This window comes from Lissotriton vulgaris, chromosome 1_1 (genome assembly GCF_964263255.1).
Source record: "Lissotriton vulgaris chromosome 1_1, aLisVul1.2, whole genome shotgun sequence".
Lineage (NCBI taxonomy): Eukaryota > Metazoa > Chordata > Amphibia > Caudata > Salamandridae > Lissotriton > Lissotriton vulgaris.
In genome coordinates, this window is record NC_141685.1 from 457,667,836 (window position 1) to 457,674,213 (window position 6,378).

General features: G+C 43.5%; 1 pseudogene; it reads left to right on the forward strand.

Annotated features, from left to right (window-relative positions):
* Positions 1 to 1,465: 1,465 nt before the first annotated feature.
* LOC147747347 (uncharacterized) lies at positions 1,466 to 3,121 on the forward strand (annotated as a pseudogene).
* Positions 3,122 to 6,378: the final 3,257 nt, after the last annotated feature.

The window sequence follows — 6,378 nt, forward strand, 5'->3', positions numbered from 1 at the left end:
GAAAAATTCAAAGTTTCCGTTACCTTGTGAAGGAGGGAGTCGGTCGCAGAGTTGCGCTGACGTCACTCCATGCCGCGCTGGTATTGGTTGAAACAGCGGGTGTGTAACGGAGCTGGTATTTATAAGGGAGGGGTGAGTGCCGGAGCGTAAGACCGCGTCTCGCGAAAAGGCCGCACAACCATTGGTTGAGAATATTTGCAATCACAGTGGTGATTGGTTGAGAAAAAGCTAAAAGACGCACAAGCATTGGAAGAGGATTTGTAAACAAAAGACGTAGTTAACCACGGAGCTTCTGGTTACGAAGTCTATGTGGTATCCCAAATTCTTACCTGATCCACAACATTTAGGTTTTCCCAAGGATCAGATGATAAGAGGCAGACCTTACAATATGTACGGGAGCAAGAGGAAAATGTCATTTGCTGACAAAGTCAAAAATTATTTCAAGAAAGACAAGCCCATTAAAACTAGAGAAGGTGTAATTATTCCACCACCTAATACTCCCGCATCATTTATGATGTTTTATAAAGGTTATCATGTATGCGTATGATTGGAGAATTGGGTAAAGTATACCCAAGATGATGGAATTTTAGCATTTCTCTTAGATGGCACCTTTAATAGTAGAATTCTGTTTAATTTGAGGACCAGAATGAATGACTTAAATCCCAGACCAAGATTGACACAATATGAGGCTTTAGAAGAATGGGAGATTGAGGCCTTAGAGCGAGACTGACCCAGAATGGATAAGGGAGTAAGTAAATGGTACCCGAAAATGCAGAGAGAAACCATAGAGAAAAAGATGAAACAGTGGAGACAGAATATGATGGTCGAGGGACTATTTCCAGTACTTCCTATAGACGAGCATGTAGGAGAAAAAAGGACAGAGAAAACCCGACACTTAATGGCAATGGGTGATTCGGAAGATGAATACCTGGAGGACTTATTTATGAAAAATACAACCCCATATGATGAGGATTCAAGGTTTTTGAGCTCGAAAAACCCATTCTTCAGACATCCTAGAAGGAGAAGTGCCAGTGAAACAGATACAGCAGGTATAGGTAATAGGTAAAATAGTAAAGACGGATTTTGTAGACCTGATACAACTGTCCCAAATTATAGGCCATTCGGTGAGGAGAGATCAGCTATGACAGTCCCAACTGTCCCGAGTCTGTATCCTCCTGTAGTTCCGCAAGTGTTACATGACACATCCATTGACAGGGTTTTACACGAAGGAGAAAAGGAAGCCTTAATTAAACAGCTAAATGAACTCATTCAGACAATAGCTCAGATAAATCCCAGTCCTGAAGCTCTGACAATTCCAGTAACTATTGGCCCCGTTGTTCCTCTTTATGGGGATAGACAGGCTAGTCCAAAAACACAAGTTATTACACCAGCTGTAGCGCAGCCCAGAAAGGAGCCTCTCATAGTGGATGATCAGGCAAGTGAATGCGAATCTGTGTTCTCCCTGATGGATCTGCCCATAAGGGAACCGGAAAGCAGTGTACCACGAACAGGAACTCAGACTAGGGCAAAAGAAGTCCTGATAGAGACAGCTTCAGGTACCAGAAGCGCCACAGTAGTGACTCCGGAAGAATTAGACCGATGGACTCGAGAATTGGAAAAGGAAACTCTTCAGCCAAAACCATTAGATATTTACAAGCCGAGAATAGAGCTGGAAGAACTAATAGCCGGAAATGTGGGATTAGACAGATTGAACACCTTTAGTGAGGAAGAGTTACTGTTTATATGCAAAAGCCTTACCCGAAACACCAGAGTGTTCCATGAGAAACTAATGGACACCGCAGCTAATATGGGAATAGATGTTAGCAAATCCAAAGTCTTACAAAAACCTTATAGGGCAGAATTTTCGGATAAGGATCTAGAAAACATGAATGTGTCAGGGAAAAAGGCACAGATAAGAGAATTGCTGAATCTATTACAGAAATGGGGGGATTTAGAAAAATGGAAAGCCAGATGGGCAAAGAAAAAGGAAGACAGTAAGGCTAGACCACGGACTTCTGAATATGTCCTAAAAGAAGTCGATAAGGCAGAGACCTTGTATGCCATGAGAGAAGTGCCAGGTGGGAAGTATGTTCATGTACCATGGTCCCGACAAGATATTGTGTCATTTACAAATGACTTCCCGAAATTACGAGAAAAGCCTGTTGAGTGGTATAGGCAGGTCGAGAGATTTGTCAAAGTTCAAAAATGTCTCCTGAAGGACCTAGATGGGTTCTTCGACATTGTAGTTCCTGTAGATTTATGGACAGAATGTAAAATTGCAGTTGATTGGCCCAGTGAAGAGTATGAAAGAGACTCCAGAACCGGAGCTCCCTCTCCGGAGGTGATGAGACAATATCACAAAGTAATACTGTATTTGAAAGGGCAGGTGCCAGCCAAAGAAACTGATTGGACCCGCATAGATAGAACTACCCAAAATCGTGATGAAACTGTTCACTCCTATTATGAACGACTGTTACAGGTATTCAAAACCTACAGTGGAATCGATAACATTGAAATAAAGGATATGACCCATTTCATTTATCGATTCGTGTTGGGATTGAGACCTGAAATCTCACAGTGGATTAGAGATAATAAAATCTGTTGGCAGGGAAAACCTATAGATGAGGTCCTGAAGTACGCCAAGTATTGCGAAGATGAGATGGAAAACAAATGAAAGGCCTTAAAGGAAAAGGTCATGTGGGCTCAAGTGAAATTGGCAGAACAGCAAGAAAAGCAGTTAGGTAAATTGAATAATAATACCCCGAACACAAGCTCTGGGGGAGGAGGGAAACCCCGAGTTAAAATGAGCCGAGAGGAAGCCAGGAAAAGATTTCCCTGCCACGGGTGCGGTCAGATAGGGCACTGGAGAGACGAGTGTCCAATGCTACAGAATGGTAATGTACAAATTAATGATTTAAATCCACAGGTGCAGAAAGAGGGGCCACGAAAGACACAGCAACAGGTAAAACAGAATCAGTTGCCTCGTGCACCTAGACCTAATTACAGGAGCAAAGCTCAGCAGAATGAGGAGGTCGAGGTATGGGAAGGAAGGGAGGATAGAAATGCAGCAACCTCGCAATTCCTGTTGAATGATACCTTTCTCTGTGATGAACCTTACTGACGGGGCCTGAGGGGGGAGGACGAGGAGTGCGTACTTGGCGCCTCCTTACCGGTAGACCAGACAGGACCATACATTGAAGGAAATGATGTCACCTTTCTGTTGAACACTGGTGCTACCCGTTCTACTGTGAGAACAGCAGACGTTCCCAACCTACCCCTCTCGGGAGAAGCTATCTAATTAGTGGGTGTGTCAAATCAGATAATTAGTACCCCAGTAACTGAACCAATGGAGATTTCTATAGGGAATTTTAAAGAGATGCACAGATTTGTTGTCTGTGAATTTATTGGGACGTGATTTGCTGTGCTGGATGGTTTACTGTCATTGACTTATGTCAAGCATTCTTTTCCATCCCATTGCATTCAGACAGCAAATTTCTTTTCTCATTTGAATTCGACAGTCATGTCTATGTCTGGAATCGTGTTCCTCAAGGGTACACAGAAAGTCCTTCTATTTTCAATCAGATTTTGAAAAGATGCCTTGAATCATTAGTCTTACCTGGAGAATCAGTTTTGGTCCAATACATAGGCGACCTCTTGGTGGCGTCTAAGAGTCGGAACAACTGTGTCACTGATACCATTGCATTGTTGAATCATCTAGGTAAAGGAGGGCATAATGTATCGCCAGACAAATTACAGTTCTGTAAAAACTCAGTGAAATATCTGGGGCACCAGATAGAAAAAGGTATCCGGAAAGTTACTTCAGAAAGAATTAGGATAATTCGAGACATGGACCTACCACGCACCCAGAAAAAAATCAGAATGTTTCTGGGAGTAGTAGGATACTGTAGACAGTGGATTGTGGGATTTGCAGTCCTAGCAAAACCATTAATAAAAATGACCAAGAAAGGAGCTAAGGATCCAGTCGAGTGGGATGATGAAAGCATGACATCCTTTATAAAATTACGAACCTGTCTATGCTCAGCTCCTGCATTGGGAATGCCTGACTATTCAAAAGACTTTGCCTTGTTTTGTTTTGTGACACACAAGACAATTGTGCACTTTCAGTCCTGACCCAAATTCATGGTCTAATTAGACGGCCGGTGGCATATTTTTCGGCTACCTTAGATCCAGTGGCTGCTGGATTGCCTGGATGTCTGAAAGCAGTAGCTGCAACTTGCATGAGTCTTGAACAGAGCGAATCCATTGTCATGGGACATCCGGTAACTGTGTATGTTCCACAAGCAGTAGTAATTCTACTGACCCGGACCAAGACTCAGTACCTCACACCTAGTCGGCTGACTAAGTATGAAAGAATTTTAGTGGGTGCCGCAAATGTAACTATCACTAGATGTAATATACTGAATCCAGCAACTCTGTTACCAGATACACTGGCTGCAGAAGTCAGGGAAGAGGTTGAGCATAATTGCATTGATCTGACTGAATATAGCACGAAGCCACGCCCAGATATCAAGGAAACGGCGTTGCCCATAGAAGACAGTGAATTGTTTGTAGATGGCTCATGTTTAAGACATGAGGATGGAGGTCTAAGTGCTGCCTATGCTGTGGTCACTCTAGAAAAAACAATAGAAGCATCCTATCTATTTGGAGTAAAGTCTGCACAAGTAGCCAAATTGGTTGCATTGACAAGAGCTTGTAAAAATGGGAAAAACAAAAGAGTAACCATATACACTGATAGTCAGTATGGTTACGGGGTTGTGCATGACTTCGGCCAATTGTGGCTGCAAAGAGAATTCATGACTTCCTCGGGTACCCCTATCAGAAATGGAAAAGTGGTACAGAACCTACTGGAAGCAATCCAGTTACCAAAAGAATTGGCAGTGGTCAAGTGTGCTGCTCACAAATCTGGCAATGACGATGTGACAGCTGGTAACAGATATGCTGACCAAATAGCCCAATATTGTGCACAAAACAGAATGTCATTGAACATGAATTTGGGGGGAATCGGAAACAGCTGCCAACTTATGGTGTTTGAGGATGTATCAACTTGGGAGGAACTGAAAGGGTTACAACAGGCAGCGGAACCAGAAGAAAAAGAAAGATGGGAGAAAGCTGGTTGTTGACCAAGGAATAGAGATGGTGTCATTGTCTATATTGATGGTATGCCTGTGTTACCAGACATCATGATTGCTCCTATGGCTAGACTGATACATGGAGACTCACACATAGGGAGAGATGCAATGGTTCGTGTTATCAAACAAACATGGTACAATTCGAAGTTCAGGAACATTACAGAGGCGCTTTGCCAGAGGTGCTTAACTTGTCAGCAGTTTAATCCTGGGAAGAAAACAGTAGTGTTACCAAGTACAATTGGAAAGGCAGAGGGTCCTTTTATCAGACTACAAGTTGACTGTATACAGTTGCCCCGTTGCAAAGGAATGAAGTACGTCCTTGTCATAGTCTGCCTATTCTGAAAATGGGTGGAAGCTTACCCAGCTAAGAAAAATGATGCACTTACTGTAGCCAAGTTGTTACTAATGGAACTGATACCTAGGTTCGGTTTCCCGGTCACAGTTGAATCAGAAAGAGGTGGGCATTTTGCCAATGACATAATAACTCAGCTCTTTGAAGCATTTAAAATTACCCAAAAACTGCACTGTGCTGAATGGCACTATAAAGTCAAGACTGGGTAAAATGTGTAACTCTACTGGATTGAACTGGATAGACGCTTTACCCCATGTCCTGATGGGACTGAGAAGCATCCCAGACCGAAAAACAGGCCTGAGCCCCCATGAGATACTAATGGGAAGAGTGATGCGGCAGGCATGGGTACCAGGACACAAACTGCTAGGTATTTTGATTATTTGGTACTAGAATACTGCAAGCAGCTGGGTGACCAAGTGCGTTCTATCTCTCACCAGATTGAGGAAGACGCCGTCGCCAGGCCAACAACTCCAGTCCATAATCTGAACCCAGGTGATTGGGTTGTTCTTAAGAAACACACCTGGTCGAGTTGCCTAGCACCGAAGTGGGGAAAACCGAGGCAAGTGATTCTTGTCACCACATCTGCGGTAAAGTGTGCAGGTGTGCCAAAGTGGATTCATGCCAGTCATACCAAGAGGGTGACAGAAGAAGAAGCAACTGAGGCTGAAGGTTGTGCAGCTGAGGGGTCTCCAGACGTTGGTCCTGAAATAGCTGATGACGAACAACCGAACACCAGTCAAGACGAGTGGGTCCCAGCAGATGATCTGACTCTTGACCCAATAAGAACCAGAAGATACACCTACTTAGATAGAGAGTGGGATAGTGAGGACGAGACAGGACTAGGAGGAGATAATCAGATAGTCGAAATCCATGACA